The following is a 20,066-nucleotide window of genomic DNA, read 5'->3' on the forward strand; positions in this document are numbered from 1 at the left end:
TGAACATGAGTGCAAAGATAAGCAGATTGATGAATTAGTTAACATAATGAGGAAACATAGAATTGATGTACCAAATCCATATAAGGACAAGGGATATTCATCCACTTCAAAGGGCAAGGGATAAGCTTTAGTTGCAAGTACAAAAAATGTAGAGGAATGGATTCTTAATTTAGGAGCAACACATCATATGGGTGCTTCGAGGGAGCAGTTTTCCTCATTAAAACCATCAAATGTACCTTTCATCTATGTGGACAATGATACTCAAGTTGAGGTAGAAGGTAAAGGTAATGTTGAGTTGGAAAATGGCATCTTCAAGGATGTACTACATGTTCCTAACCTTAGCACCAACCTTCTCTCAATCTATCAAATTACTCACTATGGATGTGGCAACAAAGTAGAGTTCCTCCCCGACATAGTAGTGGTGAAAAATCTCAAAGATGATTCAATGGTGGCAATTGGAAAGGCAAAGCATGAGACAAGACTTTATTCTTTCTCACATTTTGTACCTAAGTCCACATCTCTTGCCTTGTTGACTCATTCAAACACTCAAAGTAAACTATGGCATGAGAGATTTGGACACCTTAGTTATCGCTACCTTCAGCAACTCAATAGCAAGGAAATGGTCATTGGTCTACCTCAAGTCAATTTTTTAGAAGGTGTATGTCTAGGTTGTGAAGTAGGTAAACATCCCAAAGAGAAATATGACAAGGGGAAGTCTTGGAAGGAAACTATTGTTCTAGAATTGGTTCATAGTGATGTAGCTGGCCCATTTCCAGTACCATCCTTTAGTAAGGCCGACTATGTTCTCACATTTATTGATGACTTTTCAAGGTACACTTGGGTCTTTTTCCTTGGTCATAATAGTGAAGTATTTGATAACTTTATCACCTTCAAAGCTCAAGTTGAGAAAAAATTAGGGAAAGCCATCAAGATCCTAAGAACGGATAATGGCAGAGAATATGTCAACTCTAGACTTATAGACTTTTGCACACATGATGGTATAGATCTTCAACATCCAGTTGCATACATGCCATAGAAAAATGGTTTAGCTAAAAGAAATAACATAACCCTTAAGGAAATGACCACTTTCATGCTTCAACACAAGTCTCTAGATCAAGTATTTTGGGTTGAAGCCATGTGTTGTGCCAAATACATCCAAAACAGAAGTCTACATAAGGCCTTAGATGGAATAACACCTTTTGAGGCATGGTGTGGAAGGAAACCAAGTGTTAAGCACTTCAAATTTTTTGGTTATTAAGCATGGGCAAGGATACCTCCACAAAAGTGAAAGGCATTAGAACCACAAAGCAAACCATGCATATTTGTTGGATATCCTAACCATCTCAAAGCATACAAACTAATGGATCTAGAGACACATGAAATTTTTTATGAGAGGAGTGTTTTTAATAGACATGTCCAAATTTGACTTCTTTAACTCCTCCTTCTTCCTCCTTCATGGATAGTGATCATAGTGATGATAGTGACTCAGAAGATGAGATTCCTCCAACTTTGACTCGCAAGACACCACCTTTGCAAGGTCAACAAATAGTTAAGAATGCTCCTTCTTCTTCTTCCACTAAACCTCATTGGGCATAAAAAACTCTCAATGCAGTAGGTTCATTGGTGGGAAATCCTTCAGACACTTGGAGGACAAGGTCACAACACAAGTCATTTCCACATGCATATATAGCCATTGCTTCAAATCCACATCCTTTTAAGGAAGCATCTGGGTTTCTAGAATGAGACAAGGCTATGGAGGAAGAATATAAATCATTGATGAAAAATAACACATGGAACTTAGTTCCCCTTCCTAAGGGAAGAAAATTGGTTCGATGTAAGTGGATCTATTAAAGAAAATTTGCAATGGATGGAAGTGTTGATAAACATAAGGCTAGACTAGTTGCCAAAGGTTTCTTGCAAGTTCTAGGTATTGACTATATAGAGACTTTTCCACCAGTTGCCAAGATGAATTCCATTCACCTAAAACTATTAATTGATGTCATTCAAGGTTGGGTTGTAAACCTGATGGATGTTAAGAGCTCTTTTTTGAATGGTGGTCTTCATGAGGAAATTTATATGGAGCAGCCATAGGGGTTCATATAGGATTATACTATGGTTTATAGATTAAATAAGTCTATTTGTGGTCTTAAGTAGGCTCCTTGGGCTTGGTATGCCAAAATGGATTCCTTCCTCCTCTTAGCAGGTTTCACCAAATGTCACTCTGATTTGAATGTCTACATTCTTTAAAAAGATGACTCTCACTTGATCTTAGTGCTTTATGTCAATGACTTGATCATTACAAGGAGCACTTCATCCATCATTGCTAGTGGAAATACCTCTCTACAAGATAGATTTTCCATGATAGACTTGGGTTTGCTACATTACTTCCTTGGCATTGAGATCACACAGTCTTCAATAGGGATATCACTTTCACAACCCAAGTATGCTCTTAACTTGCTTTCTCAATTTCACATGAGTGACTGCAAGCCTACTCTTACTCCCTTCCTATCAGGTGTCAAGCTAGAGGCTAAGTGTACCACTCCACTTTTTGATGTGACATTATATAGATAGTTAGTTGGGAGTCTTATATACTTGACATATACACACCTTGATATTGCTTTTTTAGTTGGCATGGTTTCACACTTTATGCAAGAACCTCATGAGCTTCATTGGAAGGTTGCCAAGTACATTTTGCATTACATCAAGGTTACACATACACATGGGTTACATTATGTAGCAGGTACTAGCTTTAGTTTGTTCTAGCCCTATTTTTTGGCAAAGTAAGAAGCAAAATAATGTTTCTCTTTCTTTCACAAAGGCTAAGTATCAAGGCACTATCAATGCAGCTACAAAGACACTTTGGTTATGGCATATCCTGGAGGAGTTTGGATTTGATCTACCTAAGCCTAAAGTTATTCATTGTGACAATTAGAGTTCCATTAAAATCTCTAAGCATCCAGTTCAACATCAACAAAAAAAGCACATCGAGGTTCATATGCACTACATTAGAGAGCTTATACATGAGTAGATCATTGCACTACAGTATTGTCCTATAGTAGAGTAGGTTGCTAATATCTTAACCAAACCCTTTACTGAGATCAAGTATACTCATTTGCAAGATCTCTTGGGGGTGCAAGATGTTGCAGAAAGGGGAGTCCCTTGACTTCACTCTTCTTCTTCTTCTGGGAAGGATTTTTTCCTCTTATGAGGTCTTCTTCTCTCTCTTCTTCTTTATTGTACTCATCTCTCTTTTTGGAGGATGGTTTTCCCCATGAGGTTTTCCCTCTTTCTTTGCTTTATGAAAGATTGCATTGCATCATTCTATAGCATTTCTTTTGTACATGGGCACCTAACATGGCCTCATAGCCAAGACCCATGATGCATTAGTGAGCTTAAGTGCATTCCCCTAATTTGCACTTAAGGGGGTGTGTTGGTGTAAATAGGTATTTACTATTTAAACTATACTTAAGTTTACTTAGGTTAGTGCATTATTTTATTATTTCTCTTTATGAGACACTTAGGAGTTTGCACACCTTCTTTAGTTGTCATGTTGACAACAAAAAAGTATGAAACTCTAATTATGCACATGGTGTCTACAAAATAGGAGTTTGCATCATTCACTAAGTTGTCATGTAGACAACATAGTTATTTGCACTCCTAATTTAGCACATGTTGTCTACAACACTGATTTGTGTTTTACACTATTGCAGGCTTATCCTCTCATCATTACACTTAATTTCATGCTTAATGGAGGATAAACCATATCTGGTGGACATGTGGCTGGTTGTAGGACTTATAATGATGCTGATTCCAAGGCATTCTAGATGCATCTCAGAGGCCTTTATATTCAGGCACACCTAGTGTACTTGTACATAGAATTGAATACTATATAGTTATTCTGATCATTCTCTGGTCTAATTTGTGCTTGTGTTTTGAGTTCCTTGGTCTTGGGTGAATTCTACCCTAAGGAAAATTCTTACAAGTTTTCCTTCCCCTTTTTTCATAATGCATGTGTCATTACCAAGATACAATTAGTAAACTTTGTCCATAAGCTTTCCAACACTTAACAAGTTATGTTTTAGTCCATCAACAAAATAAACATCATTAGTATTTGTTTTACCATCTAGTGTGATAGATCCAATTCCTATGATATGGTAGGTTGCATTATTTCCCACTCTAACATTTCCTCCATCATGGCTTTTGAATTTGACAAATATTCTCATATCACCAGTCATGTGATGTGAACAACCACTATCAATGATCCAATCCTTCCTTTCAACTTGTGATATTAGTGAACTTTCTTCTTTTATTTCTTTTTCAAGATCATCCTCCTTTGTAGCTAAGAATCCTAATTCATCTTCACTTTTTCTTTGATCAAATTCTTCTTCTTCTTCATTGGCACATAAATAGTTTCTAGGTCTTCTAGATTTGAATCTTCGCTTATACTTTTTTTCTCTCTTAGGACATTTAGATGCATAATGACCATATTCATTACATGCCCAAAATTTAAATATATTCTTACCATTATTTTCTCTTTGCACAAGAAGAGCCACCCCTTCTTGGATCTTTTCCTCAATAGACTTGCTGCTACTAGCAATGTCTCCTTGCACTTTTGTGTTCCTTGCTAGACCAAGTTTAATGTTAAATACACTAAATGTTGTCTCAACTTTTGTTAATTCTCCATATCATTTTAGATCAAATTCTTCAGCATCCAATCTACCAAGCAATGTTTCTTTGGTGAAATTACTAGTACAAGGTAACATTTCCATAATCATTTGTGTTATTGTCTTCAAAGGTTGTGTCATATTTTTTAAGATCTTCCATATTACTTCATCATCAAACTTCTTTACACCAAGAGATGTGATTCCTATAACAATCTTAGATATTCTACCAATCCATCATCTTAGCATCTTGGAATGTGAGATAAAGATTCTGTAATCTAACCCTTTTTGCATGTGTATCACCCTCATAGTTGGCTTCTAAGGTTTTCCAAATTTAATGAGATTTTTTCAATTATTTTACCTAGCTATACTCACTTTTAGGTAGGATAGACAATATTTCTTCTCTTTCCCTTATGTTGCATATGAGTACTTCTCTTTGTTCCTTGGTACAACTTTCAAGATTGTCTTCTTCTACAATGCTTTTAGATGCCTTAGTTACAAGCCAATATACTAGACCCATGTATAGGAGATGAGTTTTCATTTTATCCTTCCAGCTATCATAGTTTGTGCCATCAAATCTCAGACTTTCCTTTTTGAACAAATTTGCCATGGATCTCCCAAAGTTGTTAAACTTTTCCTTCAAGGACTTGATGCTCTCATACCAATTATTAGAAATAATAGTCCACTAATATAACTGAGAAGGGGGTGGGGTGAATTAGTTATATAAACATTTGAAGCATTTATCCTCTTAAGAAATTTCAACCATTCAATCAAAGTAAACAACAACCATAAAGAGATGCACAGACACCATTACACTAGATATGTTGACTAGGGAAACCCCTAATCAGAGGGAAAACCATGGTGGGAATGATGCCCACAAAATGATGTACTAATATGAATATTTCTTGTTAGAGGATGGACCCTACTAGGAGTCTATTACAAAACTTAGTACAAAGAGTCCCTATTAGGAGACTTTGAATCCCTATTAGGAGTTGTGGAAGGTAGCTAAATCCACTGTCCAAAAAGCTTTAGGATTAGATCAATGAACTCACTATCCAATTGACCTCAATAATATTCCTTTTAGAATAACATACATGTAACAATCTTTTACTTCTTTCTCTTCTCCAGTACATCCGACTTCTTCACCTTCAGATCATGCAATTAGATCTAGAACTTTGTATCCATCAATAGTAACCCTTAAGGTCACTTACACACATTAGAAAATCCCTCTATTGCTTCAAAATTCATAGCTCTTCTCTACTCATTGATCTCAATCATGATATCTAAAACTTGAAAAACATCTTTCCTTTATACCATAATCAATTTTAAATCCTTAAGTTGGATTTACACTGTATCATATGTTAATTAAATGAAATAGACATTTAATTAATGTTGTCAGCTCATAGTTATACCCAAACTTTGACATGTGTGACTTCCATACCTACACACTCACTGACATCATCAGTGGTTAGTGTACTACCTCTAGTTAACTGTGCAACCCTTCATTTCAAATATAATGCACTGTATTGATCATACAATAAGGTTCTTTTTCCTAATGCTCTATTTCCATGTGATTCTCTGTATGTCATTAATATCTTTCATAGGTTGTCAATTCAGGTTCTATACACTTGCCCATGTGTCCAATACTATAGTATGTTCTATTAAATACACATAAGTAGATACATAATATATTGTCCTTAATACAAGGATCATAGTCTATTGCTCTCTCCATCTTTACAAACTCATTACTATGTTGTCATCAATGATAAACATAGTCATAACAATGTTCTACAATGCTCTTCCATAGCATTAGCATTAATGATAACAATAATGTCATATCTTTTCTAGTTAGTGTATATCAAAATCACCTGGGTGATGAGGATAGTGTTTTATGTTGACCATTCTAGAGTTTGCCAAGTTTAGAAGACAGTGTCAACCAAGTTCACTCTAGAGACAAAGAGAAGCTCACAAAATATTGAGTGTTAATCAAGCTCACTTGGTTAATGAAGGAAATTTTGGTTGGAACAAGTGTTTACTGAGATCACTTAGTTACCAAAGGAACTTTGTGAAGATGTAGTGTTAACCAAGTTCACTTGGTTAACATAGGAAAATTGTTCCCAAGTTAGTGTCTACCGAGAAAGTTAGGCTAATGTAGGATTTTATGTTTTGGCATATTGAGTTCAATAGATTTATTTGATGGTTCTAGCCAACTAAAGAGATAGATATTACTTATTCTAAGTTGTATTCAAGCTGAATTGATAATGTGTAAGATGCTAAGAGAAAGTGAATTAGAAGGATAAGCAGAATATCCTTGTGGAGCTACAAGGATACGTTCAATTAGAAAGGATCAAGTATACAACCCAGAATAGAGATATCTAATTAGAAATTTAGTTGCACTAGAAATTTGATCATTTCATTGTTACTCTCTAACCACTATAGTAGTGATCAAAATCTCTTAATAGAGTTGGGATAACAACTATTTGTAAATCCTCTAAAAAGGTGGCATTTCTAAATTGAAGTGTCTAAAGACCTCTAATAAGGCCACTCCTAACATTGTGGTTAAATCCTCTAACAGAGTCATACCTAAATGTTTGTTTTTAAACTTTTAACAGGATTGGCTCCTAACAAGGCCCACTTCAAGAGAGTGAAAATCAGTAACTAGTTGCAATTGGTGGTCTTTTCCAAATTGGGTTTCAACATTAAATCTTGGTCCACTTGTATTCATGCTATTTCTTTTATTTGTATACAAATAAGTTAAGTAAGGTTAATCATAGATAGTATCATAACATTTGCATGTTAATCATTTTTTGAGTTACAACATTTACTAGTGTAAACTAAGTGCCTGTGTGTTTACCGAGCATCAGTATTTTTAGTGAGAGTTGTGTTCTATATTGATATCTAAAGAATCTGGGATTTATTTTAGTGGTAATTGATTCACCCCTCCCCACTTAGTTACTCCTCCTATTTTTCTAATAGATATATCACTGATATCCAAGGATCATGATTACTATTTGTGGGATTGCCCAATTGATAAGTCATTGATTAGCTATAGGATCTATATGTTTCTTGTTCATGTCTTGGTTATGTTGATACAAAACATTAATCAATTATCCATTTCCCTTTACATTTAAGATTTGAAAGGAACCCTCATCACCTAGTGGATTTCATAGTTTTTGCAATTTGCTACTACATATCTTTGTCATTGCATGACTATAGGAGAAATTGGGATTTCAATCTATTTTATCCAGATTCAATTGTATGCTTTTAGAACTGGTACCATATGAAAGAATTTGAGGTTCACCCACCTAGGTCTTGCATAGTCTAAAGAAGAAGAAGGAGTATACCCTTATAGTTGGCCCTGGTGTCTAAATAGGTATGTTGAATATGAGAATTAGTTACCCCTGATGTATTTTGGCCTATCACTAGGTTATTCAAAAGCTATTAATTCAGGATCCAACAAAATAGTGACTCTAGTGGGGAGCTATTGAACCTAAAAAGAGATTCAATATGGTTAGAAGAAATGCATGTGAAGAATTTTCTATAGCAACAAGGATGTGAGTTTTTCCCTAGTTCTTTGTTGAAGATTGACATCTCTCAGTGTTCACCTTGTCTAGGATAGTAGTAGCTTTAAAATTTGAATGTGAACTATATTGTTACTAAGAGTTCTAGTTTCTGGGTTAGATTGTGTGCAATTTTTTTAATCATCAACGTTTCGGATCATACTACATGATCCATCATCAGGATGCTAGAGAACAAGAAGAACAAAAAATGATAAGATGCAGATGATGGATCATGTAGTATGATCCGAAACGTTGATGATTAAAAAAACTGCACACAATCTAACCCAGAAACTAGAACTCTTATGCATGGATTGTGGAAATCTCATTGATCTATATTGTTACTAGTGAATTCAACATCAATTATTTCAACTAGGTAACATTTTGAAGTGCTATTGTAAAAGTTCAAAGTCAAGAATGATTAAAAGTGTTTGTTCTCTTTTCCAAGTTTGTAAATCTCCAAGAGTGGTTAGGTGATTTGCATTTTTTTCCTACAAACACAAAGTTTGGTCCAGATTTTTCAAGTGACAAATTATGTTTTAAAACTTTCTCACAAGTGTGAATGGTGACTCTAAATCTTTATACTAGTTTTCCTAGTTGATTTCATATTAACAAATTTTGAAGGACTTTTAGTCTTTGTGGAAAGATTTGAAGCTTTTCATAGTTGTTCTTGGAAAAGAAGGTATCCGATCTTGATTGATAGTTTTAAGTGATGTATGTATTTGTTGTTGTAAGAAATTGAATGTTAAGAAGTGAATCACAACAATGATTTCTTTGTCCTCTTCAAGGAGCTGGTGGCTCTATATGGTTTTGATAAATGCTGTGAAGAAGTTGAAGCTTGCACCTGTACCAAAGTAGTAGTTCAAGTATCAGCATCAAGACTTAAGGTATTTTTTATTTTCATGTGTTATCTTTTCAATGAAAGTAAAGTGTTAAAAATTAGTGCCTTTATTTAGTGACTTTCACCACTAGGAGAAAGAGGTAAAGTTATTTCTTTAAGATGGAATTAGATTTCAGATAATAAGTTAGTTTACCAAGTTATGAAAGTGTGATTCAAGATATTATAGAGATCAAAAAGGAACTCCGCAACCATATTGTTAGATTCATAAGAAATGAGGTAGGGAGTATTCAAGGTCTAAGAGATGATCAATTTTATATGAATTTCAAATTAGTACTCATGGAGCTACATTTTTCTTTAAGATCTAGGGAATCTTCTTTACCAATTATTTTCCTAGAAGTCTTTTTGCTTGATTTAGTTGATTGGCAGGCACATTTGAAATTACAAAAGCTTTTGAAAGTTGAATAATACATCAAGAAGATGTAAACTAATTTATATAACAATAGAATTCATGTTGAATCTTCTAATGATGAAAGTAAATATGTTGAAAGTCAAAGTGAATGTAATGAATCCTCTGATAAGTATAATTTGTCTTCTGAGTGTGAAGAGAAGGATTCAAATTTTAGTGAACTAGATGATTGTATTCATCATGAGGAAGATGAATACATAACTAAAAATGAAGTATGTGATAGTGTGTATGAGAGTGGAGAAATGTATAACAATAATAGAGGAAATTCTTATTATGATGAAGATGAGTGTAGTGAGGCTTGTAATTTTTCATATTTTACTACTAATGTTCATGATATTGTAATTTCTTCATGTCATCCAAATAATAATCACATCCAAGAGGAAGAGATTTGTTAGGAATTATTTTTGAACCCTAATGAAATTTCATCTTTGTTAGCTGATGAGTTTGAAAGGTATGTTTCTTAAGATGCTCATAATTTTCCCTTATGATGTTTCTTCATTTAATTAAGTCACTTCTCCAAATCTTGATGTGGAAAGAGATATAGAATCAAAACCATCTTTTTCAAGCTTTGGAGGTGTATATGATACTACCTCAAATGTCTATGCACATGATGACTTGTTAGATGTGTGGGATTTTATTGAAGAAAAATTTGGTGCTTTTTCAAATTCTTCACATGTTGATGATGTTGCAATGAGTTTGAATGTTTCATATGATGAAAAAGAAAATTATGGAAGTTATGAATATGGTTCTGAGTATTTCTTATGTGTTGTGATGATAAGATTAATGAGTTCAAAGTTCACTCTAACAAGTTGTTAGATGAAAACTATGATTATGATAAACATATTTTGTGTGAGCACTTTCATGATAGTTTTTCAAACTTGGTGACTAATTAGTTGTTTGAGTGTGTATAAGTTTCAGCATGTGATAAATCTGATTAGATTAGTATCATGACTGTAAATGATGGGAAATCAGATTTTATGTATTCTTCACACTTGGTTACACAAGGTGAATTGCAAACTTTAAACACATGTAACACTTTGAATAAAGTATAATATGAAGCCTTTTTATTTTCCATTGGTGTCATGCATCAGTCATATGTAGATGAAGATTTTTAGTTTGATCCTAGTTTATATGAGCATGATGATTCACTTTTTCATAGTGAGCATGATGTTGAAGTCAATTCTGATTTGTATATGTGCTATGAGAGTGAAGGAAGTGATTTTATTTTTCCAATTGAGTTGCTTTAGAATAAAAATCTAATTTGTAAAATTGATGAGAATTATTTTTCTAGCTTACCTCAAGAATGTGTAAATGAAAATTAGGTATATGACAGAGGTAAGAAATTTTGTTCAGGTTTGGTAGCCCAAGGCCATCGCTTGTAGAATTTAGGAGTAGGTTTCCTATTTTCAATAAAGTTATTTCAAAGAATTTTTTTGATTGGTTTGCTTCCTCCAGATATCTAAATCCTTGCCATGCCTATAAGGGATGCACATCCCCTGAAAGAGCCAATATTGGCCCAGTTCTTTACATTTTAAAATTCTACTAATTTGTAGTAAAAAACTAATTGAAATCAGGGATTGTGTATATTTTAATTAGTTATGCCCTAGAAAAACCCTTAATTTTTGTTGCTTTAATGTCTTTTGTACCCTAGGTTCTTAAAAGTTGGTTCATGTTCATTTTTTGAATATGCGTGGAAAGGTTTTTAAATGAAGCCATTGTATAATTTTCTTAGAATCTTTTAAGTATTTTTAACAAAAAAGTATTTTACCCTAGTGCATGACTCCTTTTCAACCCTAGGTTTTCCTATGGTTAGCCAACCCTTTACTTTTTTGTTAAGTTCTTAACCCAAGAAGAGTCTTTTTCATGATCGTTAGATCTTAGAAGATCGACAATTATCACTTTCTCACTTTTGGAAGATGTACAAAGTTTAACCAAAGTGGAAAAGTGGCATGCTAGCATGAAGAAATGGGCCTGGGTGGAAATGAGAGAGTTGGACCACTCCCATGGTGACACATCTAAAAGCTCAATCAACTCAAGATTTGACATAGATACAAAATTAGAAGGAAAAAATATGAAGTCATAACATCAAATTTTAAAAGGGTTATTTTCCTCTTCACATAAGGATCATTTTTAAATCAAAAGAGGTTATAATATAAAGTTTTAACTTTAGTACAAGGTTAAATATTTGCAAACAAATGCAAACCTAAGAGTCATTTTAGGAACCTAGTTTTCAAATAGATGCCCTAGGAATTTCCTTGAGGTAGACATATAACTATCATATATTAATGAAAAGGTTTCACAATGAGCTTTCCAGATTTTCTTTTTATTTTTGTACAAGAACTAGTATGTATGGGATATTTAGTGTTTTGTCTAAGGTACCTAGTTTTCAACTACATTCTAGTATGGCAGTTTAGACTTGGTTTTTGGTGAAATGATGATTTGTGTGTATGCCAAAGTTGGTAAAGATGTAGTTGGTGATGTCTTTTTACCTCTAAGTCAATTTAGTATAGGATCTATCAGCACTTTAGATGCATATCTGATGTTTTTATCATGTGGAAGGATTCAAAGAAGTATTTGTGAAAGAAAAAAGATCCATCAAGTTAGTATGTAGTATTGGAAGTGCAGTCATTCAATGCACTTGAAGGAAAATTGAAGTAAAAAATTATATCTGATTCATCTTATTTGGATTGAGCATATTTTATAATTAAATTAATATCATAAAGATTAAAAGGGTTACCAAAAGTTGAATTATAACTTGCACAATTAGTATGAGGTAGTTCATGATGATTTGAAGCTATGGTTAAGAGTACATGTCATTTGGAGATTGTATGTGAGTGTATAAATAAAAATAAACTCCAAGTAATCAGAAATAGCTTTTTATGAATTGTGTACTTTAGCAATTAATGCGATGATTGATTTGGTGATATTTAAGGGATGTGAATAAGATATTTTGTACTATTTAATAATGTGAAGAGTTAAATAGCAGTAAAGTGTGAAGTAAAAGAAAATCCAAAGCTTGTTCAAGGAAATTTGAAATGTGATGTTCAGAAAGCCCTAGTTATGCATTGAATCAAGGTATTTTAGTTTTATGCAAGAATTTGAGAAGACAATTAAGTTAATAATTCAAGTGTTAAAATGAAAAAATCTCTTATTCATATTGTTGAGGATGAAGCAAGGTCTAATTTGAAGATAAACCTTGTGAAACTCTTGGTAGATGGCCCTAGTGTCATATTTTCAAAAATTCTAGAAAATGTCATTCACCTAGAGGATGTAAGTAGTTAGCTTAGAATTAAGTTTGAGATAATAGGAGAACATTTCTCTTAGGACTTTAGCCTAATTTATATCTAGGACATGAGTTATAAACAAGATTTTGAGTATCTGAAGGATAATGACCTACTAAAATTTCTATTTTACTACGAAATTGATAATTAAGAATCCACTAAGATTAGACTAAGAAGAATTCATGATGGAATGTTTTGGTTGGGAGACAATGTAGTGGAGATTTCAGCCAACCTAATTCATGAAGTTACTAGTTTATGCAATGAGGGTAGTATACATGTTCGTGATAAAAATATCAAGAAACTAGTTTTGGATAACACAAAGTCAGTTTACAACAGTAGAGGAATAGTCATTTGCAAGATTAAGAAAGATGTTGTTAGATTTATGAGTAGAATCATTGCAACAAGGAAATTTTCTATTTGAAGAGAAGATTACATGGTAGTTGGATTCATACAATTAGCCTATAAGATTTATATTGAAAGAGAAAAGGTTAATTTGCGTGAGATTCTTAAAGTGTGGTTGGTTGAGAACCTTGAAAGAATAAAAAAGGTCAAGAACAATTAGTTTAGATTGTAATCTTTAATTACACACATGTTTTTCCACTTGATTAAGAGGTTTCCATTAATGTCAATATTTGAATTGATCAGTAGTGACAAATGTACAATGGAAAAGATATAAAAAATTCTATTGAAAAGGTCAACAATAGTGCAGATCTTATTGTGAAGACAATTTAGATTGAGTTGAGGGAAAGATTTATAATTCTACCCTCCATGGTAGAAATTTTTTTTAATGACATTTTTTTTATTGTAGATACTGATTACACTTACATTGAAGTAGTAGAACCAAAAAAATTATATGTTGAGCCATTGGGTATGAAGTTTGTAATGAATAAATTGAAGGATATGTAAAGATAATCCTTAAATTCGATAAGAATTAATAATTTCATAGATTTGGGACTTATGAAGAGTTGATGCAATTAGTCAACCAAGCACATATTGAGAAAATAACAAAGAAAAAAGGTTAGAATAGTGATGAAGAAGACTAGCCAAAAAGGTGGGATGACAAAGGAAGAGGTGAGCATAGTAAAGAAAACCATCATATGTATGAGGCATATAAATCAGCAAGGGATGATGTATGTACTACTCTTGGCATCAATAGGACCATGTGAGGGAGTCACAATAGTAGCACCTATAGTACAATATGTAGCAATTTCATAGGAGAAGACACCTATTACACTTGCTATTCCACTATTCAAACCATCATAAGAAAAAGATGAAGTGCAATTGGTTGAAGTCAAGAGGAAGTCAATCAAATTGGCTGAGGTAAAATAAGAGTCTCCTAAATCTACAAGGAAGAAGAGAGTGAAGGATATTGCAGTCAGACCTAGAAAGAGATACAAAGAAATAATGTTAGATGTGCTAAAGGAAAAGATAAAAGGATAAACTAAGCCTGAGAATCTAGGAGAGAAACAACCATAAGTTGCAAGCATAGAGAAAAAAGCAAGGAAGCCTACGATTGAGAAATTCAATTGCACAATAATAGATGAGGGTAATTTTGTACAATTGAACAAATTTTATCATCTTTACACTAGAATAGAAGGATTACACCTAGAGAATGTCATTATAAGGCCTATGATATTGTCTAATAAGAAATTTGAATGTGTTAAGGATGAGATACCTAAGGATCTCTATCAGAGACTAATGAATAGAAGAAAAAAGGTAGCTAATAAAGACAAGGTCATCAAAGAAAATTAGATCAAAAAGCTATGCTAGACTGACAGTGATGAATAGTTAATCTCTAAGCATATGTTGTCTATTTGTATCCAAACACTTACTCATTTACTAGGAAAGGGGGAACATTCATCACTACGACTGAGTCATCTAGGAAAGGCTAAGCATAACAAAGGGCTTATTTATTTTACATTACATGTTGAACAAGTTAGTAATTACCAAGCACCCCAGTGGAGATCGAGCATATATGTGAGCTAAGTTATTTTATTAGTGTTGGTCTTTTAAAACTATTGAACAACAAAACATTCAATACCAAAATGATATTAATCACACATCCTAAGGATCAACTAATTCCCATAATCAGTTTTATGAGTAACCCGTTTGGACCCAACTTCAATGAAACCAAAAGTTGGTTTCCTACTCTTTTGGCTCTGCTAAACCAAGGCAGGTATACCTAGGGATAATCTTGATGCAACTATGTATGAAATTATCTTGGTTTCATTCTGATTCTCACTTATTACCCTCACATACATACACAGCTCACTTCAATTCTTCAATGCTCTTAAACTTATACACATCCCTTATCAACAGATCTTGTCATAATTCTCATAAAATTTACAAATATTTCTAGAAATAATAGCTACCTAAGACTCAGGAATTAGATGTAAATGAGTTGAGACCAGCATTTATAATTCTTGAATAGGAATGAAAACAATTTTGATTTTATAAGATGATTTGATATGCAGTAGCAGAATTCATCCTTGTTTACTTCTGATTTATAGGACCAGTGCCTTATCCATTGGGCAACAAATTGACTATTGGCGGGAGATCTAATTCAAATAACTTGTATAAGAATTAATCAACTGCAATCACCTATCTCCATTCTTATGCAATATCTTTTTTATGAACTCATAAACCCTACTGATTTACTAAAGCATTTATATAATTTCTTGAATTAAAAGCAACAATAAAACTAGCATACAACCCATCCAGACTACATTCAGCCAAATAAACCTTATTTAAATGACTTCAAAGTAAACAAACCCATAAATTGGAGACATAAATTGATGACATAGATATAGTGTAAATACCCCCTTTGTATTATCCTTTTCATATGACTAATACAATAACCAATAGAAAACCAATTGAATGCCCAGAATAGATTGCCATTTCTATCATGTCAATTTGCTTATCAGAAAGTGCGATGGAAGCAAACTCAAAACCTCTGCATACTATTGGACTGACTGTAGTGTACTTTTCTTGAAAAAAAAAATTTGCACAAGTTATGGGCCATCACAATGCCTTGAAAACTCACTTATATGGACATGAGTTGCAACAAGCAAAGGGCAATTGTGAATAACAGGTGTCCTTCAAAAGAAACTTACATTCACCTATCATAAAAGGACAAAACTACAGATAACAGAAAGACAAACACATCAACAATTCTTTTATGGGTCCTTTTTTGTTATATTCTCATTTGTTGAAACAAGAGTTTATGTTCTTATTTCTTTTTAATCTTCATCCTTGGAGTAAGTTTCCATTAAGTTAGAAAGTGATGAGTCACCTTTAGTCACCTATTGTTATTCTTTGTCTTGAGGATCCTCCTTATTTTTATTATCACCTGCAGGGGTGGCAATTACCTCAGCATCATCATTTGGCTTGTCACCTTGTTGTTCCTACTCTTCTGACACAAATTGATCCTTCCACTCATTAAAAATAGCATCATCTGGCCAATCAAAACTCACGACTTCTCTTTGCACAGTTATTAAAGAAGTTGTAATTGCCTTAAGATCAGCAAAATCTTTTCTAACAATTTCATAAAACAACTATACTTTCACCAACTCCTCATTTGTTGTTGTCCATAACAAATAGCCTATTTCATTAACAACTTTATTTATTTATTCACAAAAAACCTCGTCCAACACTTTCTTCCATTCTCCTTCTGCTCAGAAGTGCTTGTGATCTTTGTTCGCATAAGGTGGGATTAAGAAGACCTTCTATGATATACTCTATTTTTTCTCATAGATGAAGCTTCCACTTCTCATTAATGTATAGGGTGGCATCACCTTCTTCATTCAAATTCACACTGTATATTTTCAAAAAATCCTACAATCATAGGACATAAAGAAAAAATGACTCACGCTCCATTTGACAAGTTGGCAGTCAAACCAATGAAAACCTGCCATGTGTATCTTTCCTTCCTTATTGGCACCTTGAAATGGACCCTACTAAATTTTGAGGACACGTGTCACTTAGGTGCTATCTCGTTATACATAAAGAGTGAGCACCTTGCCATAGCAAGATAGCGCCTGTCATTTATCCTAATTTGATCATGCAGATGACATTTGATGCATTATTTTAGAAAAGCATGGTGGGCCCTTTGTCACTATGTCACTATCATAACTTTCGAGCAACTCTCCACAGTGACATAGTGTCTATCATTGATTTAAGATTAATCTGACAATCATAATCTCTCATATATCTTGTGAATAGGGTGTGGGTCCAATTGTTGATGACATGAGAAAACCCTGCACTGCTGGCACAAATAAAATCATATTATAATCTTAGTTATATTACCATGCTGCTTGGGTCCCACTAGATTTTATTTCCCAGCTAGGTGCTATGTTGCTATGGTTAACTTCTGAGAAACTTCCATTGGCGACATAGCGCTTACCATAGGATCTTCCACATGTCACAATCTCCTCATTTTGTCTGCAATCTCACCACATCATCACCTACTCTGGAGTGCCATGTCACCCTTTGTCACAATTTTGGCTGCCACTTGTCCTTTTTCTAATTTGCTGAGGACACGTTAAGCAGGACCCACCTATCTTCCCACACACTTCCTTGGATTTCAAAGTTTTTTGGTAGGGTGCTATGTCACTAATAGCGAGTTACATAGATTTATTAATAGAGACATAGCACCTTCTGATGACTTCTCAAGATTTTAGGGCCAGCAAGATAAAGGCAAGCGATGTCATGATGACCCTCATCAATGCTTCTAACAAAGCAATAAAACTACAAGTCCACTGTGCCACTTGGGAATTTGGTGCAGGAGCACCTAGGAAATATGCCAAGTTTCCTAAATCATTTTTGGCTTGTAGTGGTCTTGGCTAGACCACATGAATAAGGGCTATGGGATAAAGCCCCAAGTGTGTGAGTTGTGTTTGTAAATAGGTTTTTGTTGTGTTTGAGTTTCCAAGTTGCTTCTATGTTGGCAAAATTGCTTAAATTGCTTGTTAGAGCCTAGAATGGTCAAACACTGACCAAGACCCTAGGAGGATGGGAAACATGGAAAATATGTTAAAAGTTGTAATTACATGGAAATAGCTTCATTTAACCATGTTTGAGGTCATGGAGCCATTAAATGCACAATAGTGCAAAAGTTGCACTTGGCAACTTTGCAACTTTGCAAAGTTGCTTGACAACATTGACAAAAAGTGCTAAAACTTTATAAGGGCTTCAAGAATCATTTGGAAACCTATGGGATCTGTTGATTCACATGGGTAAGAGGTATTTAAGACCAATCCAAGTTAGTTTGAGGGTTGGCATATGCTTTTGTACGAATTTTGGCATTGGAATGAAGAGCAAACTGAGCATTTTGATGACAGTTTTCTGATTTCACCCTTCATCCACACCTTTAATGGATTGATAGGGTTTCTATTTTCATGTGATTTTATAGTGTATGGAATTTAGATGATTTGGTAAAGATTAGGATTTTTTTTGATCAGTTTCATTACTAGTTTGAAAAATCTTTTTAAAGTTGCCAGTTCGCTGGTCTGTACACAACAATCAGCAAAGAAATCTCTATAACTTGAATTCCAATGGTGGAACCATGATGGCCTTTTGGAATCAAGTACTAGACTGTATAAACAATGTAAATATGTATTTTTTTCTTGTTTTGCAGAGGTTTGTTGTTTTTTCCAAGAGGCCCTAGGCGAGTTTACTTACCCGGCTAGGCAATGAAATCAGCAAATAAGTGTTTGAAAGGGGCATAGAATGGGGTGTTGGGTGCAATAAAAATTCATGGAAGGAAAGAGTGGTGAGTGAAGGAAGTTAATTCTAGGAGTTCATTCATTTAGAGTTCATTTGAGTGGTGGAAGGAAGAACTCTCTATATTCCTGTTCATACAAACAAGAAACCCTTGTAAATAGACATATTTTTGGAAATCCCTTGTACGGATGACCTGGGTGTTGCAGACCTGAAAAATCTTCAAGGGGAGCCAAAAGGTTATCCAAATCATAAATTTTTTTGAGTACTTCTTAAGGGTTTGAGGAGATATAAGCCAAAAATCAGTTTTGGAGGTCTAATTTTGTTATTAGTCTTGGTAGCCCTCTTAACTATGCAATCTTCAAATCGATTGGAAACCCAATACTCCAATTCACTTATTGATCCTAAAAACTATTGAATGAGACCTAATACAAGCCTTGGAATTCAATATAGCCAAGAATGCACTCCTGGAAGCCAGTTGTCAAGAACGGTGCAATGAGAGCACTAGGGAGACCCCATGGTGAAATAGAGTTTTGAGTTGATTGGTGAGGATTAGTGTAATAAGGGAATAGAGAGAAGATTCCCTTGGAGTAGGGTATAGGATAAATACCCTAAGAGGCTAGGAGAAAGCCTAAAGTGAGTTCTAGTAGTTGAGGCTAGAACCTTGTTCAAGATCCTCCCCATCAAATTGGTATCAGAGCCTTGAAAGGTTTGGGACAAGACATTGTGTATGTCTTATTTTGGAAGTGAGTCAGTGGGATAAACCACCATGGTAACAAATGCTGATTTGGCAAAGGAAGTGACAGAACAAAGAGAGAAAAATAGGCTCCTTGAGGAAGCCTTAGAAGCTATGAAAGATAAGCTTGATGAAGTGGTAGAGACAGCTGGAAAAATGAAAGAGAAGTTGGAAATTAATGAAGAAAAGGGAAAGGAAGAGAATGAAGAGGACTATGTACCTGAACCTGATCCTCCATTACAAGAGGAACCTTTCCTTAAAGCCATCAAGGCATTGGGTGGCAAATCTCTTGAGGGGATACCCCTATTTACTGGTAAGATGAATTCAGAGTTGGTCATGGAATGGATTGAAGGGATGGAGAACCATTTTGAATGTGAAGGCATATCAGAGGCACAAAAGGTGAAGGTTGCCAAAGAAAGATTAAGGGGACCAGCCCTAACATGGTGGAAGTTCATTCAAGAAGAGAGGGAAAGAGAAGGCAAGAAACCTATCTCTAATTGGAAAGCTATGGTGGCAAAAATCAGAGATAACTATTTGCCTGAAGACTATGAAATCCAGCTACACAAGAAGAGACAAAGCTTGAAGCAAAAAGATTTGGATGTGACCTCCTATACTGAAGAGTTTCAAAAAAATTTCTTGAGATCCAAGGTCCAAGAGGAGGAGAGCATCAAGGTGGCTAGATATTTAGGTGGTTTGAAATGGAGTATTCAAGAGGAGATCAGCCTTTGGACTCCTACTAATGTTCATAAGTGTTTTCAATTGGCACTCAAAGTGGAAGATAAGAATAGAAGGAAACAAGACTCTAA

The sequence above is a fragment of the Cupressus sempervirens genome, chromosome 1 (assembly GCF_028749045.1).
Source record: "Cupressus sempervirens isolate cs-2001-9-10 chromosome 1, ASM2874904v1, whole genome shotgun sequence".
Classification (NCBI taxonomy): domain Eukaryota; kingdom Viridiplantae; phylum Streptophyta; class Pinopsida; order Cupressales; family Cupressaceae; genus Cupressus; species Cupressus sempervirens.